Source organism: Nycticebus coucang, chromosome 9, assembly GCF_027406575.1.
Source record: "Nycticebus coucang isolate mNycCou1 chromosome 9, mNycCou1.pri, whole genome shotgun sequence".
Taxonomy (NCBI): domain Eukaryota; kingdom Metazoa; phylum Chordata; class Mammalia; order Primates; family Lorisidae; genus Nycticebus; species Nycticebus coucang.
In genome coordinates this window covers 18,652,571-18,676,592 of record NC_069788.1, presented here as the reverse complement: position 1 = coordinate 18,676,592, position 24,022 = coordinate 18,652,571, and the positions used below count along the sequence as shown (strand labels likewise).

Genomic DNA, 24,022 nt, shown 5'->3' with positions numbered 1-24,022 from the left:
ACAATTTTAATCCTTTCACCATTGTGGAAGTTGGAGTTTGATCAAAAGTTTGTGAATGAGTTTATTTTTGTGGTAGAGGATTGGGCTGGTCATTATGGAGAATAGGTCTGAGAATATCCTGGAGAACTGGTTTGGTTATGGTAAATTTCTTCAACATATGAATGTCATTAAAGTATTTAATTTCTCCATCTTAAATGAAACTCAGTTTAGCTGGATACAGGATCTGGGGTTGAAAGTTATTTTGCTTTAGGAGATTAAAAGTTGATGACCACCTTCTTCTGGCTTGAAAGGTTTCAGCAGAGAGATCCGCAGTCATTCTAATATTCTTCCCTTTATAGGTAATAGATTTCTTGCATCTAGCTGCTTTCAGAATTTTCTTCTTCATATTGACACTAGTGAAGTTAATTATGATATGCCTGGGGGATGTCTTATTCAGATTGAGTTGTGCTGGGGTTCTGAAACTGTCTGCTATCTGGATTTCAGAATCTCTTGACATATCTGGAAAATTTTCTTTCATAATATCATGGAGAAGGGCCTCTGTGCCTTGCGAGGCCACTTCATCACTTTCAGGGATTCCAATGAGGCGGATATTAGCCTTCTTTGAATTATACCGGAGCTCTCTGTTTTTGCTCTCCACTTCTCTTCTTCTTTGAGAGTTGGGAGCATTCAAACACCTTGTCTTCAATGTCAGAAATCCTTTCTTCTGCTTGCTCCACTCTGTTACTGAGGGATTCTACTGTATTTTTTAGATCTTCGAGGACTGCAAATTCTTGCTTCAATGCATCAAAATCTTTGGTGGTCTTGTCTTTAAATTCATTAAATTCTTGAGACAATTTTTTAATTTCTCCTTGAATTTCTAATTCTGACTTTTGAATTGCTCTTCAGATTTCTAATTCTGGATTTTCCTCCATTCTATTAATCTTGTTTGCAATCCAAATTCTGAATTCGATTTTTGACATCTCAGCCAGCTGTTTATAAAAGTGATCTTCAGTTACATCTGTCATATCTTTCCTTGGGGGCATTGATCTATTCTGGTTATTCATGTTACTTGTGTTTTTCCACTGATTGTGCCACATGATTACTTTACACTGTTTTGATTTTTCCCCTGGAGCCTTGTCTTAGACCCATGCAGTGCTACATCCTGAGATGTTGGGGACCTATTTGATGAGGTGGGGCTAAGTGGTTCTGTCTTGTTTTCAGCTGGTCTCTGTTCACCCCTAGTGAAACAATTACTCTGGGTTGAAGTATCAGATGTAGAGAAATACCAGTAATTAAGTCACCCCTCCCCCCACAGGCAACAATTGGAAAAGGAAAATCAAACCTTCCTACAACCACACACCCAGGAAACCACTTGAATAGTCCTCAGGCGATTGGCTCAGTTCTAAAGGTCCAAATTAATTGTCTCAGTCAACACCTGTCTCAGGTGGGAGAGTTTAAAAGGTCTCTGGCAACTGGAACACAGGGGTCTGGTGACAACTCAAATATGACTTGCTCCTGTGCTCCATGAAGTCTGGAGGACCCACCCAGCAAATAGATTAGTCTGGGAAGGTTGATGCCTCCTTCCCCACCTTGCAGCTCTGTCACGCTCAGTCACTGCTAGCCCCACAGGGCTGTTACCCAGTCAGTTGTCCACAGTGAGCAGATACTCTAGAGATTTTTACCTGCCTAAATCACAAGGAAGTCTGTGTCTGCTCAGCCAGGCTGCTGCTCTCTGCCTCTATCCAGCAGGGGACAGTAAGGCCTGTCAAACTCGGGTGCTTGATGTAGGCGGGGGGGGGGGTGTTCACTTAGTTCCAGCCCCTCCCTTGACTGATGTTACTGGCAGAACAGAACAACTTTGTGGGGGTTTGTTTCTGTCCCAGCTAAATTCCTCTGCAGAAGAGGGGCTGATTTGAGTTCCCAGAACCTGTGCCTCAGGCCATGTCTTTACTCCTGCAGCTTTGTATTCGCAGCATGGTTAGCTGTCAGCTCTAGCCTCCTGTCCTCCTTTGTCTATAGGCTGATGATCCCCTGAGGGCTGCATGCATCTTAGGCTCAGTAGAGCGGTCCTCTCAGTCAGCCCCACCCTGGGAGTTTCCCAGCTATTTACATGCATTTTCTAATCCTTGCATTCTACCCAGGCCAGTACCACCTCAGGCAAACCCTTTACTCACAGGGCTTATGTTTCAGTCCCAGATCTGTTCCGTGGTGGCTGCCATCTGAGAAGATGCCCAGCCTCCTCTGGTTGCCTAGGGAGAAAGGGAGAGGGGCTTTGGGATATCCGGGGGTTGTCCTTGTTGTTGCTAAAGACGGCTGCTGCACTGTGCCTTGGGGCACTGCCATTCTGGTGTGATTTCCTCTCAGCTGACTGTCATTTCCTCACTCTTGTACCACAGAATCAGCACTGACAAGCTGCAGTCCAGGTCCTGTCCATACCCCTCAAGAAATCACCCAAGAATCTGGACTCCTGGGGGACAGGCCTCCAGACCTCAGAGTGAGCATGGAGGGGAGTGCTTGGAGCTCCAAATTGCAGGTTGTAACACCAAACTCATTGAGACCAAATGAGCAAATAAACAGATACCAAGGCTACCAGACACACGCGCCCATAGATGCACAGACAGAGACACATAGACATACAGACAACACCCATGACAGCAGTAACATAAAACAACTACAATAAAAATAGTGATAATCATAAAATAATTGAAAAAAAAGAAAATAGTCATGTTCATAAAAAAGTTTAAAAAGGAGAAATTAAATATAGAAGGAAATAGAAATAAAAATGTATCTAAAAAATTAATAAAAAGTTAACAATAGCACCTCCAAGAAAATGGTGAGGAAAAAACAGAACAAAAAAAAAAAGAAAGAAAGAAAAGAAAAAAGGCACCAATCACAAAAATATTATTCTTGTATATATGTAGAAATATAAATCTACAAGTATGATGTAGGGATCAACTTTCGTAGGAATATATTTATAATGCAATATACTTTCTGGATACCAGGTGGCGCTGTGAGTGGTTCCTAGGCTTACACCTGATTCACAGTTTATACTGTTACCATGGTAACCACCCTACTTGGCCAGTGGCCATTGTGCAGTTTCTGTAAAAATTTGTTATCTAACTATTGGGCAACCTCAGGTACTCTGTTTCAGACGGCACTCCTAGCTGACCTCCCAACTCAATGCAGGAGTCCACACTTCACAAATCTTTCCACTCTGCTCCGATGTTCTCCTGGCACTGGCGACTGCAATCAGCTGTGGGGGAGAGTGTTGGCTGCTGCTGGCTCGTGCAGCTGCAGCCAGTTCCCGCAGCTGGAGCACTTAGAGACCTTATTCTCAGTTTTGTGGTTCAGAGTCTCCCTTTTGAATCAGGACTTTAGAGTCCAGCTGCCCACCAGTTCACTGTGCAGTCTGAACTGCCAGCTCCCTCCATCATTCCCCACCAGGAACATTCCGGTCTATTTAATCACTCCTGTTGTTCTTGGGGAAGGCGTCCGCCATTTTGGATAGTACAAAACGTCTGTTTCCTGGGCGGGATCCCTTCCCTTCAATTTTCCATCCAGTTGCCCAGTTTCCCATGGTTTTGAGTGGCTCTTCTTTTGGTGCCAACCTCAGCTCAGGAATAAATTTATCAGTTGGGTTTTGCCAGTAATTTCAAGCTGCTGTCCACTGTAAGGGAGGGGCCTGCTGGTCAGCACAGCCAAGCAGGGAAAGATCTCTACAACAGAGTCCGTGATTTTAATTTACCCCTCATATACAGCAATCCACCAATTCACTGAGTGTCTCCAGCTGGCCATCCACACCAATAATCCACATGCAAGAAAGGTCCGAACCCACTTCTTCTCACCTGATGATTTGGGAAAGGTGGGCTACACGTCCGTCCAGTCCACCATCATGCTCTGCCACTTAGGGAGATTTTGTATAGTTGATGCTATTTCAGAACTTGATATAGGCCTATTCAACAATTCCAATTCATTCTGGCTAAGTCTTGGTAGGTGATGTACTTCCAGGTATTGGTCAATTTCTTTCAGATTTTCATATTTCTGAGAGTAGAGTTTCTTGTAGTATTCATTAAGGATTTTTTGAATTTCTGAGGGGTCTGTTGTTATTTCATTGTTACCATTTCTGATTGATGAAATTAGAGATGTTACTCTTTTTTTCCTGGTTAGGTTGGCCAAAGGTTTATCTATTTTATTGATCTTTTAAAAAAACCAACTTTTGGGTATATTGATCTGTTGTATAATTCTTTTGTTTTCAATTTCATTTAATTCTGCTCTGATTTTGGTTATTTCTTTCCTTCAGCTGGGTTGGGGTTGGAGTGTTCTTCATTCTCCAGTTGCTTGAGATGTCCCAAAAGTTATTAACTTCCTCTCTTTCCATTTTCTTGAGGAAGGCTTGCAGTGCTATAAATTTCCCTCTTCTGACTGCCTTTGCAGTATCCCAGAGGTTCTGGTAATTCATGTCTTGATTGTTGTTTTGTTCCAAAAATTTGGTGATTTCCTTCTTAATCTGGTGTATAACCCATCTATCCTTCAGCATAAGTTTAGCTTCCATGTTTTTGTATGGGTATGCAAGTTCCTATTGTTATTGAGTTCAACTTTTATTCCATGATGGTCTGAGAAGATGCAAGGAATAATTTCAATTTTTTTAAATTTGCTACAGTTAGATTTGTGGCCTAGGATGTGGTTGATTTTGGAGTATGTTTCATGGGCTGATGAGAAGCATGTGTATTCAGTTTTGCTGGGATGAAATGTTCTTTAGATGTCTGTTAAGTCCAGATGTTGAATGGTTAAGCTTAAATCTAAAATTTCTTTGCTTAGCTTCTTTTTGGAGTATCTATCCAGCACTGCTAAAGGGGTGTTAAAATCTCCATCTACTATGGAACTGGAAGAAATCAAGTTGCTCATGTCTGTTAGAGTTTCTCTTATAAATTGAGGTGCGTTCTGGTTGGGTGCATAAATATTAATAATTGAAATCTCATCATATTGAGTATTACCTTTAACAAATATGAAGTGTCCATACTTAAATTTCCTTATTTCGGTTGCTTTAAAGCCTATTGCTTCTGTGAATAGGATTGCAATGCCTGCTTTTTTCTGCTTTCCATTTGCCTGGAGTATAGATGACCATCCTTTCACCTTGAGTCTATATTTGTCTTTTAATGTAAGATGCGATTCTTGTATGCAGCAGATATCTGGCTTGAGTTTTTGTATTCAGTCAGCCAACCTGTGCTTCTTTAGAGGACAATTTAAACCATTCACATCAATTGAGAATATTGATAAGCCTTTTGAGAGTCCGGTGGACATTTTTAATCCTTTTATGACTGTGGAATTTGGAATTTGATCAAAACTTTCTGGGTGGGTTTACTTTTGTGGTGGAGGATTAAGCTGGTCTGTATGGAGGATGTGTCTGGGAATATCCTGGAGAGATGGTTTGGTTATGGCAAATTGCTTCAACATGTGAATGTCATTGAAGTATTTAATTTATCCATCGTACATGAAACTCAGTTTAGCTGGGTACAGGATCCTGGGTTGGAAGTTATTTTGTTTTACGAGATTAAAAGTCAATGACCATCCTCTTCTACCTTGAAAGGTTTCAGCAGAGAGATCTGCAGTTATTCTAATGTTCTTGCCCTTGTAGGTGATGGTTTTCTTTCATCTGGCTGCTTTCAGAATTTTCTCCTTCATATTAACTTTAGTGAAATTGATTATGATGTGTCTGGGGGATGTCTTATTTGGGTTGAGTTGTGCTGGAGTTCTGAAACTGTCTGCTATCTAAATTTCAGAATCTTTTGGCATGTCTGAAATGTTCTCCTTCATAATCTCATGGAGAAGAGACTCTGTGCCTTGTGAAGCCACTTTGTTGCTTTTGGGGATCCCAATAAGATGAATCTTGGTTTTCTTCAAATTATCCCAGAGCTTTCTGAGAGAGTGATCTGTTTTTGCTCTCCATTTCTCTTCCTCTTTGAGAGTTTGGGAGTGTTCAAAAGCTTTGTGTTCAATGTCAGAAATCCTTTCTTCTGCTTGGTCCATTCTGTTACTGAGGGATTCTACTGTGTTTCTGAGATCTTTGAGGGCTGCAACTTCTTGTCTCAATGTGTCAAAATCTTTGGTCTTTTGGTCTTTGAATTCTTTGAATTCTTGAGATATTTTTTGGGTTTCTGCTTGGAATTCTAATTCGATCTTATTTGCTATCCCATTTCTGAATTGGATTTCTGATATCTCAGCTATTTGTTTGTGCGTGGGATCTTGTGCTGCGTCTGCCCCATTGATTCTTGGGGGAGTTGATACACTCTGATTATTTATATTGCCAGAGTTTTTCTGTTGATTTTGACTCATGATTGTCTTTCACCATTGCCTCTGTCCGTCCTCAGAGTTGGGTAGGTGTCTCTGCAACATTAGACCCCAGAGAGGATCACTCTATTGTTGTTAGATCTTTGTAGGGAGTGACCCTGTGTAGTTCCTCTGGTGCTGCCCCAGCCCAGGATTTCTGGTTGTGGAAGTGTCTCTGGAGTGTGACACACCTGGATCCATCAACAGGGTGGGAGGTGGTGAGCACGGTTCTGGGATTGCCAGGCTCCCAGTGACTTTGGCACAGAGAGCCCAATGCTCCAGCAGTCTCCAGCCAGGAGAAGGGCTCTACGCAGAGGCAGGGAGGGCTCCGGAGGGCATGTGGCTACCAGAGTCCCTGTGAGCCGGTGTGGAGGCAGGAGGGTACAGGAGGGAGGACACAGGGTTGTGTGGCTCCTGCAGTTCCTTGTCAGGGCATGAGAGTCCTGGCAGGCGTGGGTTGCGGGTCGGGAGTCACGGTGCAGCTCTTATGGAGGTCTGAGCAGCACCAAGCCCAGGAGTTTGAGATTGCTATGAGCTGTGACGCCACGGCAGTCTACCCAGGGCAACAGCCTGAGGCTCCAGTGTGCCAAAACTAGTCTCACTCCACCCCTTAGGTTTAAGGCTGTAAGGCAGTTCAGTCCCCACCTCTAGGCTGCTCAGTCACTAGGTTACTAGCTCCCAGCCAATCCTTGCTCTGCGACCCTGAGGGTGGAGCTTTTGGGACAGTTCTCTCACAATGGCTCCCTGCGGCCCACAGTCAAACACTATTAGCTCTGTCTGGCTCAGTGGCTCAGTCTGGGGACCTAGACAATGCCCAAAGTTCTCTGCACTCCTGCTCGATCTCTCCCCAAGACCATTCAATTGTTGGTTCAAAAACACTGAAACAGTTCACAGGTATGGCCTTTCCGGTTGGCAGTCTCACGGCTGCCTGTACTTATGGCTGCCTGCAGGATTAGGTTGATCAAACACACAAGCACTTGCCAGTTTTCCACTGTTTTTGTCCTCCTCTTGGGGTCCAGAAGTCCCTTGCTGGCTCCCTGTATCTTCAAAGGGATGATTATAGGCAGATATGACCAGCCAGAGATGCCTGGAGTCTCATCTCTCCAGACTGACCATGCCCAGTTGTAGGGAAGCTGTTACTTGGCTGCCATCTTGCTCCACCCTTCGAATTTGTATCTTATTATGAACCCAGTATTTTATAGTTCACCCAGTTTATCTGACCACTCCTCCAATATAATACTCATGTTGTTCTTTTCATTAAAAGAATTAAGTCCAATTGATTTTTTTTAATCTACTAATTTAATCCGTAATTGACTTTAAGACATATTCGAAACATTACAGATGGTTGCCTGTATGGTGCGGCCAAAATATTTTGTTCTCAAAGGATTTTGAGCATAGCTGTAGTTTGACTAGATTGAAGCATTTAATTACAGCATCTGCAGCTTTCCATAGTAGCTCAGCATAGGAATGACTAAGACATGGCCTGTGACGGCTGAAAAACTAATTGCTCCGTTATCTGCACTCTAGTCTTTTTCACTTCATAAGCATTTAAAAATATATACTTAAATCTGCTTTCTAATTACAAGTGCCCATAACAGAGTGTCCTGTCCCAAAAACAGCATTATTATTCTGGCTTTCAATACACTGAAGCATTTTTATTTTGCCGAGTTTTCTTTCTTCTGTGTTTACCTTCCTTTGCAAACATGTTTAATGGCTAATTACCATTTCAGCTTTTTTATCTTAATTACTTCACATTTAGAGACACTTGTCATTAAAGCTGTAGCAGATAAGACATTCGCTCAAACAATATTTTCATTTTACTTATTCCTACGTAGCTTTATCAAAACGACATCCATATTAATTTAAGCACTTACTTTCTTGTGAATCAAACAATAATTTACATCAAAGGCTTATCTTTTTTTCTATGAGGTATTGAATACTTTTATATTTCAGAAGAAAAGAGTAACAACTTATTTCTCAGTACTGATACATGATAGAAATACAAAGACCATTTCCTCAACAATAATATATGCAAGCTTATTTTTTTCCCCAGGACTCTTTCATTTAATGAAATTCAATATTCAAATGTTTCATTTTATGAATTTTAAATCCATGAAGAGTTTCTTAGTTATTAGTAAATGTACACTTAAAATTTTGAATTTATGCATACTTTATAGCTGACAAAAATATAAATATAAAATATATTTATTTTATACAAATGATTTTGATATATATAATGAAATGGCTAAATCTATTTAACACATGCATTGCCTCACATGCTTATCAATTTTAAAATTTATTCTCTTAGCAACTTTCAAGTACATAACACGTTTTTAACTGTAGTCACGATGTTATACAATGAATCGTGTATTTATTTTTCCTAACTGAAGTTTTGCATCCTTTGACCAACATCTCCCGTTGGATGAATCTGGAAGACATATTAAGCCAGGCACAAAAAGTCACATGGCATATGATCTCACTTGTATGTGGAAACTAAAAAAGATGAATTCATGGAATTAGAGAGTTAAATCATACTTTTCTGTACAGACTAGCATTACCTTTATATAGATCAAAGTATCAGTGATGTAACTATGCAATTTGAGAGTTCTGGTTCCCTCCACCCAAAAAGAAAACAGCCCAACTTCTGAAATAGACTTTGCCCCTTAAAGGTACAGACTCAGTTCTGTCCATATCTTTTTCATTATAGGTGGTCATTTACTTTTTTTACTTCCCTGGTATTCCACAGACATTAATATGATAATTTAATCATTCATTGGGTAAGGATTGTGTTACTAGTTAATACGGATCATATTTTTATGCTGGAGGTGGCAGGTTCAAACCCAGCCCCGGCCAAAAAACCATACACACACAAAAAAGAAAAAACATATTTTTAAGAAAGTAGGAATAGCAAGTATTTGTAAAATATATCCGTATACATAATTCCATTTAATTGGTGGAGAAAGATGAGTAAGTGTACTTGATCCCATATACATTTGCATATTTGTGTGTGTTTTCAGAATTATTTTTTTCATAGATAGATATAAATTTTATATTATAGGCATTATTTATTGTCATTTATCCCACAAATGAAAACATAAAAATCCCTATTTAGTAATTAAGTGCTGGGTATAGAGGATTTTCACAGAGGGTGCCTCAGAAATCACTGATTGACCAGAAAATAGATAGGTTCATAACAACAGTGCTCACTGTGTGTGACTTCTGCATATCTTCTTGTTTTAATCCAAAAGAGGAAATTGCAGTATCTACACATGGAGAATATGATTGTACGGTCTTGTTTTCTTATACAAAAAGCATGAAGTTTTATTTAAGTAAACCATTCTAATTAGCTATATCAGGTTGAAAACCTATTTGTACACACTAAAATTTATGTTTATTTCTTAAGAAAGATTCAGTTCACACTAAATAGACAACAAAATAATAACCTCTTTCCTTCGGGGGAAAAAATGCATATTTGAAGTTTATTTCCTAGGTTAATTTCATAAGACTAGAATTTGGAAGGGAGCCCAGATTAAATCAGAACTAATCACTTGTTAACTCCAGTCATTGAACAGTCATGGAGAAAGAATTAAAGGGTTTATTTTCTGTATTTATTTGTTCTTTTTAAAAAAGAAGAAAAAAGATTCTACAGATTTCACAAAAGATATATAGCATTAATAACATTGTGCATGAAAGTTATGCTATTTGTGGAGGATTGTAATTATAGTACTAGAAACTAACATGCATAAAAACACTGAATTATTCAGTGCTACACAAGTAATTACACTAAGATTTTTCTAATTATTTTCTATTTTCCTTATAAGTTGACTATATAATCATAATCCACTGTTTGGACAAATTCCTTTCTCTAATATGTGCTTTAATAAGTGATGATAAGCAATGAAATGTAACCTTCATAAATGGAAAACGTTTGAATTAAGGTAAATTCTTAAAAAATACTCAAAACATCCTATATTCCAAATGCACAGATTTGGTCAACCTGTTGTTAACATTTTCAAAAACAAATTCCTAAATTCATACATTTATGTATTATTTCTATGATATCAATTTTAATTAAAATGGAAAAATTATAATTTTAATCTTGTACAATGACATAGACTCATCCATTTCTTATAAAAAGGAAAATGATGCCCTTCACTCTATGAAAATATGTTTTACTGCAAATAAAGACCTCCAAGCTAAAATGTAGATTATATCAACAGAAAACCAGAACTAAGCTTAAAAATAGGTTATTGTTTGAGAATTTTCTACACCAGGGCTCAGCAAATGTTTTCTGTGATGGGCCAGAAAGTACACAGGCTTGGTCAGCATAAAATATTCTTTAGTTGTCACTGAAATAGCCATTCACAATACACAAAGGAATGAGTGTAGCAGTGCTTGTGAGAAGTCCAAAACATAAAAGGACCTTGATTTCTGTCCTTGGAACACAGTTAGCTAACAACTCACATCTACTCAATTCCAAATGAGAACTTTATCAAATGACTGAATCAACTAAATATTTACTCACTTAATTTGATAATTTTAACATGTTGTGCAGGAATTACAATTTTTGTGCATATTCTTTTGATTTTTGAAAAAGATGGTGAAATTGCTAACAAGCTCCGAAAAAAAATAATGAAAAAAGCAAAGAAGTTCTAAATTTTAATGAGGGAAATTATTTGCGCCTTTTATATGAAAATTGAATCTGTACCTGGAATTTTTTTCAAAATGTATCTTTATCCATGGGCTATTAAGAGTTGATTCTAATAATATATTAAAGGAAGACTTTCCTATTAGCATATAAAGTGTATTTATTCTTAGGGTAAATCATGCTAGTTACTCGAAAGTGAAAACCATCTAATCTCAGTGATTTAACACAGTAAAAACCTTTTTTATTTATTTGTTTTTCTTTTTCCTCACCCCAAAGAGTGGGATGCTCCTGATCCATAGATTTATTTTTAAATAAGAATTAGGGACCAATGTGGTTCTATCTTTAGGCTTTTCTCTAGCTTGTCAGGCTTCTCTCTCCCTTCATACAAGAAGGAGAAGAAGAGAAAGGTGAAAGATTTGTGAGATATTTTTATGGACGAGACTGAAAGATAAAACAAAAAAAACTTCTGTTCATTTTCTGTTGATCAGAATTCAGTAACATAATGTCATCTATATGCATGAAAGCTTGTGCCCACGAGCAAAAGAAAAATGATAAAGAAGTACCTAGGCTCTATGGAAAAGACACATTTCTAGCTGGAAGATGTATAAAAATAACTGAATTAGAAATTGTCATAAATGTGTTTTTACAAAGCATCGTGTATCTAAAGTATAAATTTATGTAATATGATTACTAGAAAAATATACATTATTAGGCACATGCATTTTACAATAGCCTAACTTTGTTTTTGCTTTCATGGTTGTTTTATTCATGTGAAATTCCATTCGACATTTTAATGTCTTGTACAAATGTAAATAATTGCTACTAAATGAAGAATTCCTCTCTCCATAATATTTAGTAGGTTAAAAAGTTTAGCATGAAAGGTTAAAAATGTATGATTACCTAACATTATTATTTTTATTTTACATAGTGTGTTTTCTTTTAGTGTATATTATTTGAATCAGAAATCATTTATTTTCAACCATTTTTTAATTAAACTTTTATTTTAGAACAGTTTTAGTTTTACGAAATAGATGCAAAGATAGTAGGTAGATCTGTATATCTAAAATTAGTTTCTTCTATGTTAACATCTTATGTTACTAAGATAACTTTGTCAAAAATAATAAACCAATATTGGTATGTTTTGTTATTAATTAAAACTCCTACATGGTATTTTCTTAGTTTTGAACTAATGTCATATTTCTGATCCAAGATCCCACCCAGGATACCGTATGTTTCCTTAGCTTCTCTTGGCTTTGAAATTCCCCAGACTTTCCTTGTTATTGATGACCAGAACAATTTTGAGGAGTTCTAGTCAAGTATTTTACAAAATATCTCTCAATCAGGATTTGTCTGATGATTTTTCTTTCTGGTGATTTGACTTGGATTATGAATTCTTAGGAGGAAGACCACAAATATAAAGTACATATCTTATAACTTCATATCAAAAGTTTTTGCTATGAACCTGACTTATTACTGTTGATGTTAACCTTGATCATTTGGCCAAAGTAGTAATTGTCATGTTGTCACATTTCTCCACAGTGAAGTGACTCTTTCCTCCATATCCCTTGTTTTCATCCCATATTCATTGGAAGACAGTCACTACATGTTGCCCAAATTTAGGGAATGGGGTGTTAAGTTTCACCACCTTAAGTGTTAAGTAGTTGCAAAAATTATTTGGAATTAGTGCATTTTGCCACATATAATGCACTCTCATGTATAATGTACACCCATGTTTTTGGCCCAAACTCTCAGGGGAAAAAAAAAACACAAAAAAACTTAGTTTTAATTTTTTAATTCAAATTTTTATTTGTTTATATTTAGGTACTTGTTTTTAGCAGTTATTTTTTTAATATGTCATGGTACAAGAAATTTTATGTAACAAATAATTGCTAAATGCAAGAAAAGATACAAGGTACAGAAAGTTTTGGTATTGGTAATAAATGTACCTTATTTATACACCATAGAAAGCCAAAAGCTCTTTTACTGTCAATATTAGATGGTGGATAGTAAAAATCCAGGAAGAGTCCAGGCAGATAGAAAAGATATTGTGGTGATGAAAGTCGTGGACAGGCAGCTGCAGAGACAGCTTGATGGCCCAAAGTATTACTGTGTTTGGCTACTCCACGGCAGTGCCCTTGGGAGGATCTTTGCTTCCCACAGCTACCCCTGAATCTACTACACAATGTCCTGTGCTTGCCCATGACTTCAAGTGGACCCCCAGTGGGAGCATGGTGAACTTTTTCTCCAAAAAGATGGACATAGATTTCGCAGGCTGTCAAAACGTTCACAGGCCCCCCTCGTCTATGCAGACTGATAATGGACCTTCTCCTGAATTAGAGGTAACCCAGCAAATAAGTAAAGACCTACCTCTAGAATGGAATTTGCATGCATCTGGCAATTCGTACTGGAGAGTAGTACAGAACATTGCAGCTTGCTCTCCTTCTGACAAGGGTGCCCCTCAGAAACAGGCCTAAGATAAGCCCCTAAAAATGGGCTGTGAAAGACCCTTCCTAATACTCTGAGGTAAGCATGGTAATAGAACCGGGGGTAAAAAACAGAGTGAAGTAATATGGTAAGTGAGTAGCTCAGGAACCAACCACTATGTGTGAGCTTTCCTCTTTCAGGTCCCTGGCCTGCTTGAAAGCAGAAAAGTCAAAACGACCCTATAAAGTGCCTTCAACAACTCACACCTTAAAAAAAATGTCAGAAATGAAAACCTCCATCACTCCAAAATAAAGAAGTGTCCCAAGAAAGAAAAAGACCCAAGCCCCAGTGGAAGGGCAGCTGTTAGACAATCTAAAGTAGCTGTTTAAGGAAAAGAGAAAAATGAAAATGTTGATATATTTGCTACCTTTTCGTTGATTACTTGTTCTGTCTATAGGATAGAGAGACAACTCATTAATGAGAATTTTCACAGACTATTGCCTTTTCTGTTAATCTGTCTTCCTGATCCTAAACCTTGTTTGGCACTGTATACAACTTCTAAGTTTACAGAAGCTGGTCTCCTGGATCACCGGGGTGTAACAACTAGCTCTGTCCTCACCCAGCTCATGTTTCTTTCTAGTCCAGCCTGTATCAGGCATTGTGTACAAGACAACAGTCCATCTTGCCTTGCTAATCCACACTGTTATAGCAGTTGCTTTTGACTATTTTACCTGGTAATCTGTTGTTATAAATATAAATAATACTGTCATAAGTGTTTATACATAAGTATAAATCCTCCATCTAAAACATTATGCCATTTCAGTGTAAAGTAGCTTGAGATGACATTGCTCCTCCTTCCATAAATATGCCAGGGTAAAACCAACAGTGGGAAATATGTAACAGAGGAAATGGCCTGAGGTTTTCTGTCTCTTTAAAACTTTCCCCACTCCTTCTGGAAAGTGAAATCTGCATCCCTGCCTTTAGTGGTGGTGAGTGGCAAGGGAGTTGTTCTTTGCACTACAGAAGTTGGGACTGGAGGCTGGTGTCCACCTGACTGGCTGAGCTGCCCTGCAGGTAGACCTCCCAGATGAGCAGAGGTAACAGTTTTATCTTTAGCTGAGATAGGACATTTACTATAGTTGAATGACAATAGGCCATCCCTTTTAAAGGCTCTGGGTTTCTGCTTACATGTTGGAGAAATGGTTATTTTGAGATGAATAGTCTGCTATTTTTCCTCCTTTTCCAACAAAGTAAAAAATTTCCTTCTTCTCAAAAGAAAAAAGTAAAAATATGGTTTTCTTCAGTTTTGACATTACTGGTGTCTTCTGAAGAGTTACTTTCCTCATCCTGGTAAATTTCATCATCCTCAGTTCCATCCATAGCTTTGCTGATGACACATTTTTTAAATGATTTCACAACCATTTCCTTTTCAACACCATTCCATGATCCAATGACAAACCTGGGTCTTCGATGCTTTCTTGATACTGCCTGTAGGTGCTAAGTCAATACCAGCAGCCATGATGTCCACTCTTTCTTCATTAGGGCCTGAAAGGGCTTATTTACTGACACATCAAGAGGCCATAGTTGGCTGGTTAGCCCAACAGGTAACACATCAAGTTGGCTTTTCAAGTCCACTGCAATTGTTTTTGCATTAACATGGACTTTGAAGTTATCAAAAACAATCAAAGCTGTTTTTTTTTATTATTACAGATTAATGTGAGGGTACAAATGATTAAGTTACAATGTTTGTGTTTATTAGGTAAGGTCTGTAGTTGTGCCCTACACCTAGGAAGTGTGCCACATATCCTTACATTGTTCCCATTAGGTGGGAGCACACCAATGCCCCTTTCTCCTTCTCTCTCCCCCTCCATACTCTTTTCTCCCCCTAAGTTGAATTAAACTGAGCTTTTCTCTTGTATGGGCAAGTATTGGTTCACCAGTTGGCTTCATATTGAGTACCTTGGCTATTTGCATGTCCATTCTTGTGATACTTTACTAAACAGAATGTTCTCCAACTCTGTCCAGGTTAATACAGAAGATGTAAAGTCTCCATCTTTTCTATGGCTGAATACTATTCTATGTATACATATGCCACAATTTATTAATCCATTCATGGGTTGATGGGCACTTGAGTTGATTCTACATCTTGGTGATTGTGCTGTGATAAACAATCTAGTGCAAATGTCTTTATGATAAAATGATTCTTTTTCTTCTGGATAGATGCTTATAAATGAGATTGTAGAATCAAATGGAACATCTATTTTGTGTTCATTGAGAATTCTCCATACTTCTTTCCAAAGATGCTGCTTTAGTTTGTAACCTCACCAAAAGTGTAAAAGTATTCCCTTCTCTCTACATCTACGCTGGCACCTGCAGCCTTGGGACTTTGTGGTGTGGGGCATTCTCAATGGGGTAGGTGATATCTCAGGGTGGTTTTGATATGCATTTCTCTGATGATTAGGGGTAATGAGAGAATTTTTTGTAGGTTTGTTAGCCATTCACCTGTCTTCTTCAGAAGACAGTTTTGTTCATGTCTCTTGCCCAGTGATAGATGGGATTGTTTGCTCTTTTTTTGTTGATTCATTTGAGTTCTCTGTAGAGTCTGGTGGTCAATCTTTGTCAGATGTGTAACATGCAAATATATTTTCCCATACTGAAAATTGTGTGTTTGTTTTTAGTGTTGTGTCCTTAACTGCATAGAAGTGTTGTGGCTTAATTAAGTCCCATGTATTTATTTTTCTTGTTATTGCAATTGCCAATGAAGTCTTCATAAAATCTTCCTCCAGGGGTGGAGCAAGATGGCGGCCTAGTAACAGCTTCCTGCAACTGGGCACGGTGAGTCTGAGGAGATGAGACTCCAGACATCTCTGGCTGGTGGTATCTTCCTATAATCAACCCTTTGAGGATACAGGGAGTCAGCAAGGGACTTCTGGACCCCAAGAGGAGGACAAAAACAGTGGAAAACTGGCAAGTGGTTGTGTGTGTTCAATCTACCTAATCCCGCCAGCAGCCGTAAGTAGAAGCAGCAGTGAGACTGCAAACCAGAAAGGCCTTACCTGTGAACTGTTTTGGTGTATTTGGACTTGCCACTCAGTTGAACCACTTTGGGGAGAGCTTGAGCAGGAGTGCAGAGAAATTTGGGCATTGTGGAGAAATTTGGGCATTGTCTAGGGCCCCAGACTGAGCCGCTGAGCCAGACAGAGCTAATAGTGTTTGGCTGTGGGCTGAAGGGAGCCATTGTGAGAGAACTGCCCCAGTAAGCTCTGCCCTCAGGATCGCAGAGCAAGGATCAGGCAGGAGCTAGTAACCTAGTGACTGAGCAGCCTAAAGGCAGGGTCTGAGCTGTCTTACAGCCTTAACCCTCAGGGGCAGAGTGAGACCGGCTTTGGCACACTGCTCTGGGTAGAGTGCTGTGGCATTACAGCTCATAGCAACATCAAACTCCTGAGCTTGGCATCACCCAGACCTCCATAAGTGCTGCACCGCAACCCCCGACCCGCCGCCCACACCCACCTGGGCTCCACATGCCCTGACCAGGAACTGCGGGAGCTGTGCAACCCCACATCCTCCCTCCAGAACCCTCCCTGCCTCCACAATGACCCACTAGTCTGGCCAGGGACTCTGGTAGCCACATGCCCTCTGGAGCCCTCCCTGGCTCTGGGCAGAGCCCTTCTCCTGGCCAGATACTGCTCAAGCCTTGGGTTCTTTCTGCCAAAGTCACTTGGCACCTGGCATTCCCAGAACCGTGCGCACCACCTCCTGCCCTGTTGCTGGATCCGGGTGTGTCACACTCTGGAGCTGCTTCCACAACCAGAACTCCCGGGCTAGGGCAGCACCAGAGGAACTACACAGGATCACTCCCTACACAGATTTGGCAAAAATAGAGTGATCCCGCTGAAGTCTAATCTTGGAGAGACACTTCCACAACTCTGAGGATGGCCAGAGGCAATGGTGAAAGACAATCATGAGGTGAAATCAACAGAAAAACTCGGGCAATATGTATGAATAATCAGAATAGATCAACTCCCCCAAGGATCAATGGGGCAGACACAGTACAAGATCCCACGCACAAACAAATAGCTGAGATATAAGAAATCAAATTCAGAAATGGGATAGCAAATACGATCGAATCAGAATTCTAAGCAGTAACCCAAAAGATATCTCAAGAATTCAATGAATTAAAAGACCAAATGACCAAAGATTTTGACACATTGAGACAAGAAGCTGCAGCCCTCAAAGATCTCAGAAACACAGTAGAATCCCTCAGTAAGAGAAAGAAGAGGGCAGAAGAAAGGATATCTGACGTTGAAGAAAAAGCTTTAGAATGCTCCCAAACTCTCAAAGAGGAAGAGAAATGGAGGGTAAAAACAGATCACCCTCTTAGAGAGCTCTGGGATAATTTGAAGAAAACCAATATTCGTCTTATAGGTATCCCCAAAGTGACAAACTGGCTTCGCGAGGCACAGAGTCTCTTTTCCATGAGATTATGAAGGAGAACTTTTCAGACATGCCAAGAGATTCTGAAATTCAAATAGCAGACAGTTTCAGAAATCCAGCATGACCCAACCCAAATAAGACATCCCCCAGACACATCATAATCAATTTCACTAAAGTTAATATGAAGGAAAAAATTCTGAAAGCAGACAGACGAAAGAAAACCATCACCTACAAGGGCAAGAACATTAGAATAACTGCAGATCTCTCTGCTGAAACCTTTCAAGCTAGTAGAGGATGGTCATCGACTTTTAATCTTGTAAAATAAAATAACTTTCAACCCAGGATCCTGTACCTAGCTAAACTGAGTTTCATTTATGATGAAGAAATTAAATACTTCAATGACATTCACATGTTGAAGCAATTTGCCATAACCAAACCATCTCTCCAGAATATTCCCAGACCTATCCTCCATAAAGACCAGCTTAATCCTCCACCACAAAAGTAAACCCACCCAGAAAGTTTTGATCAAATTCCAACTTCCACAGTCACAAAAGGATTAAAAATTTCCACCGAACTCTCGAAAGGCTTATCAATATTCTCAACTGATGTGAGTGGTTTAAATTGTCCTCTAAAGAGGCACAGGTTGGCTGACTGGATACAAAAACTCAAGCCACATATCTGCTGCATACAAGAATTGCATCTTACATTAAAAGACAAATATAGACTCAAGGTGAAGGGATGGTCATCTATACTCCAGGCAAATGGAAAGCAGAAAAAAGCAGGCATTGGTACCCTATTCGCACATGCAATGAGCTTTAAAGCAACTGAAATAAGGAAGGATAAGGATGGACACTTCTGGGCGGCGCCTGTGGCTCAAGGGGTAGGGCGCCGGTCCCATATGCCGGAGGTGGCGGGTTCATACCCAGCCCCGGCCAAAAAAAAAAAAGGATGGACACTTCATATTTATTAAAGGTAATACTCAATATGATGAGATTTCAATTATTAATATTTATGCACCCAACCAGAACGCACCTCAATTTATAAGAGAAACTCTAACAGACATGAACAACTCGATTTCCTCCAGTTCCATATTAGATGGAGATTTTAACACCCCTTTAGCAGTGCTGGATAGATCCTCCAAAATGAAGCTAAGCAAAGAAATTTTAGATTTAAACTTAACCATTCACATCTGGACTTAACAAATATCTACAGAATTTCATCCCAACAAAAGTGAATACATATTCTTCTCATCAGCCTACAAAACATACTCCATAATTGACCACATCCTAGGCCACAAATCTAACCTCAGCAAATTAAAAAAAAATAGAAATTATTCCTTGCATTTTCTCAGACTATCATGGAATAAAAGTTGAACTCAATAACAAGAGGAACCTGCATACCCATACAAAAACATGGAAGCTAAACAACCTTATTCTAAAAGATAGATGGGTTATAGACCAGATTAAGAAGGAAACGACCAAATTTTTGGAATAAAACAACAATCAAGGCCAAAGTTAGCAGAACCTCTGGGATACTGCAAAGGCAATCCGAGGAGGGAAATTTATAGCACTGCAAGCCTTCCTCAAGAAAACGGAAAGAGACGAAGTTAATAACTTCATGGGATGTCTCAAGCAACTAGAGAAGGAAGAACACTCCAACCCCAACCCAGCTGAAGGAAAGAAATAACCAAAATCAGAGCAGAATTAAACGAAATTAAAAACAAAAGAATTATACAACAGATCAATATACCCAAAAGTTGGTTTTTTGAAAAGATCAATAAAATAGATAAACCTTTGGCCAACCTAACCAGGAAAAAAAGAGTAACATCTCTAATTTCATCCATCAGAAATGGTAATGATGAAATAACAACAGACCCTTCAGAAATTCAAAAAATCCTTAACGAATACTACGAGAAACTCTACTCTCAGAAATATGAAAATCTGAAAGAAATCGACCGATACCTGGAAGTATGCCACCTACCAAGACTTAGCCAGAATGAAGTGGAAATTTTCAACAGGCCTATATCAAGTTCTGAAATAGCATCAACTATACAAAATCTCCCTAAAAAGAAAAGCCCAGGACCACATGGCTTTACATCAGAATTCTACCAAACCTTTAAAGAAGAACTAGTACCTATATCTACTAAACCTCTTCCAAATATAGAAAAAGAAGGAATATTACCCAGCACATTCTATGAAGCAAACATCACCTTGATCCACAAACTAGGGAAAGACCCAACAAGAAAAGAAAATTATAGACCAATATCACTAATGAATACTAATGCTAAAATACTCAATAAGATCCTAACAAACAGAATCCAACATCACATGAAAAAAATTATACACCATGACCAAGTGGGATTTATCCCAGGGTCTCAAGGCTGGTTCAAAATACGTAAATCTATAAATGTAATTCAGCACATAAAGAAACTAAAAAAATAAGGACCATATGAGTCTCTCAATTGATGCAGAAAAAGCTTTTGATAATATCCAGCATCCCTTCATGATCAGAACACTTAAGAAAATTGGTATAGAAGGGACATTTCTTTTTTTTTTGAGCAGAGTCTCACTTTTATGGCCCTTGGTAGAGTGCCGTGGCATCACACAGCTCACAGCAACCTCCAACTCCTGGGCTTAAGCGATTCTCTTGCCTCAGCCTCCCGAGGAGCTGGGACTACAGGCGCCCGCCACAACGCCCGGCTATTTTTTTTTTTTTTTTTTTTTTGGTTACAGGCTGGGGCGGGGTTTGAACCCGCCACCCTCGGTATATGGGGCCGGCGCCTAACCAACTGAGCCACAGGCGCTGCCCCAGAAGTGACATTTCTCAAACTAATAGAGGCCATCTACAGCAAACCCACAGCCAACATCATATTGAATGAAGTTAAATTGAAATAATTTCCACTTAGATCAGGAATCAGGCAAGGTTGCCCATTGTCTCCATTGCTCTTTAACATTGTAATGGAAGTTTTAGCCATCACAATTAGGGAAGAAAAGGTGATCAAGGGTATCTATGTAGGGTCAGAAGAGATCAAACTTTCACTCTTCGCAGTTGATATGATTGTATATCTGGAAAACACTAGGGATTCTACTACAAATCTTTTAGAAATGATAAGGAATACAGCAATGTCTCAGGCTACAAAATCAACACCCATAATTCTGTAGCCTTTATATATACCAACAATAACCAAGCCGAAAAAAAAGTCAAGGACTCTATTCCTTTCACAGTAGTGCCAAAGAAGATGAAATATTTGGGAATATACCTAACAAAGGACATGAAAGATCTCTACAAAGAGAACTATGAAACTTAAGAAAAAAAATAGCTAAAGATGTTAACAAATGGAAAAACATACCATGCTCATGGCTGGGAAGAATCAACATTGTTAAAATGTCTATACTACCCAAAGGAATATATAATTTTAATGCAATTCCTATTAAAGCTTCATTGTCATATTTTAAAGATCTTGAAAAAATAATACTTTGTTTTACATAGAATCAGAAAAAACCTCAAATAGCCAAAACATTACTCAGCAATAAAAACACAGCAGGAGGAATCATGCTACCAGACCTGAGACTGTAAATCAATACTATAAATCAATAGTGATCAAAACAGCATGGTATTGGCACAAAAACAGAGAAGTAGATGTCTGGAACAGAATAGCGAACCAAGAGATGAATCCAGCTACTCACCATCATTTGATCTTTGACAAGCCAATTAAAAATATTCAGTGGGGGAAAAGATTCCCTATTTAACAAATGGTGCTGGGTGAACTGGCTGGCGACCTGTAGAAGACTGAAACTGGACCCACACCTTTCACCATTAACTAAAATAGACTCTCACTGGATAAAAGATTTAAACTTAAGACATGAAACTATAAAAATACTTGAAGAAAGTGCAGGGGAAACTCTTGAAGGAATTGGCCTGGGTGAATACTTTATGAGGAGGACTCCCCAGGCAATTGAAGGAGTATCAAAAATACACTACTGGGACCTGATCAAACTAAAAAGCTTCTGCACAGCCAAGAACATAGTAAGTAAAGCAAGCAGAGAGCCCTCAGAATGGGAGAAAATGTTTGCAGGTTATACCTCTGATAAAGCTCTAATAACCAGAATCCAGAGAGAATTCAAACGTATTAGCAAAAAAAGAACACGTGATCCCATCTCAGGGTGGGCAAGGGACTTGAAGAAAAACTTCTCTAAAGAAGACAGACACAGGATCTACAAACACATGAAATAAAAGCTCATCATCCTTAATCATCAGAGAAAAGCAAATCAAAACTACTCTGAGATATCACCTAACCCTAGTAAGAGTAGCCCACATAACAAAATCCCAAAACCAGAGATGTTGGCGTGGATGTGGAGGAAAGGGCACACTTCTACACTGCTGGTGGGAATGCACACTAATACGTTCCTTCTGGAAGGATGTTTGGAGAATACTTAGAGACCTAAAAATAGACCTGCCATTCAATCCTATAATTCCTTTACTAGGTTTATACCCAGAAGACCAAAAATCACAATATACCAAAGACATTGGTACCAGAATGCTTATCACAGCCCAATTCATAATTGCTAAGTCATGGAAGAAGCCCAAGTGTCCATCGACCCACGAATGGACTAGCAAATTGTGGTACATGTTTACCATGGAATATTATGCAGCCTTAAGGAAAGATGGGGACTTTACCTCTTTCATGTTTACATGGATGGAGCTGGAACATATTCTTCTTAACAAAGTATCTCAGGAATGGAAGAAAAAGTATCCAATGTGCTCAGCTCTACTATGAAGCTAAAATATGGCTTTCACATGAAGGCTATAGCCCAACTGTGGCACAAGACTATGGAGAAAGGGCTAAGGAAGGGGAGGGGTGGGGGGAGGTTAGGGTAGAGGGAGGTTAATGGGTGCGGCCACACCTACGGTGCATCTTGGAGTGGGTACAGGTGAAACTTACTAAATGCAGAATACAAATGTCTACATACAATAACTAGGAAAATACCATCAATGCTGCGTTGAACAGTTTGATGAGAATATTTCATATTGTATATGAAACCAGCACATTATACCCCTTGATTGCACTAATGTACACAACTATGATTTAATAATAAAAAAATAAAAAATAATAAAAATAAATAAAATCTTCCTCCAGGATGACATCATCAAGAGTTTTTCCATGCTTTCTTTGAGGATTTTTATTGTTTTATGTCTTATTTTAAATCTTTTATCCACCATGAGTCAGTTTTTTTTTTTTTTTTTTGCAGTTTTTGGCCAGGGTCGGGTTTGAACCTGCCACCTCTGGTATGTGAGGCTGGTGCCCTACTTCTTTGAGCTACAGGTGCTGCTCCCTCATGAGTCAATTTTTATAAGTGGTGAAATATGCAGGTCCAGTTTCAGTCTTTTGCATGTGGTTATCCAGTTTTCCCAGCATCATTTACTGAATATGGATTCTTTTCTCCAGTGTATGCTTTTGTTTGGTTTATGGGAGATCAGATGGCAATTTTTTTTTTTTTTAAGTAATCCCCCAGACCTTGGTGACCGGATTTTGTTAAACCAGATTTTTATTCCCTCATTCATTAATCCTTTTTCATGCATGTGGACAATAACTCCAATCAGAATCATTTTTTTCAGAAGTGTTTTTCTTTTAAAAATCATCATAGTTGGTAGCTTTGTTCCATCTGTGCCACAGGTTGGAACAACAGTGAAACGTGTTTTCTCACATCCACTAGTTTTAATAGGCACAATCTTTATTGCTTTGAAGCCCACAGTTTTGTTGGATGGCACCTCATATGTGAGTAGGACCTCATTCATCTTGGTGATTTTGGACACTTCAAAGTTGTAAGTCTTTAAAAGATTAATAATGTAAGAATGAAATTCTAAAACTTGATTCTCACAGGCCACTGGGATTTTTTGGTTAAATTTTCTTTGTGTTGTCATGCTCAAACCTTCTCTCTTCATAAAGTTAAAGCACCATTTAGGTGTCCCTGAGAAATCAATTTTTTTTTTTCTCATGCAATCCTTTCACTTTCTTCTTATATTATCTTACTCGAAACAGAGATCCCAGTTAGAGGTTGCTCCAGAATTCAGGTCTTCTCCTCACGCTCCACCTCTAGACTCTTTAGAAGTTGCATTGCCTTCTTCTGTCTTGGCATCTGAAGAAGCTTTTCTTCCTGTGGTCTCCACAATCTGATGACTCTCTCTGTGGGAGAAGGTCTAAAGCAG

General features: G+C 39.0%; 1 protein-coding gene across 1 annotated transcript in view; it reads right to left on the bottom strand.

Moving 5' to 3' along the window:
* EYS (eyes shut homolog) overlaps positions 1-24,022 on the bottom strand; it is a 1,685,250-nt gene that overhangs the window by 1,227,682 nt on the left and 433,546 nt on the right. The window lies entirely within an intron of this gene.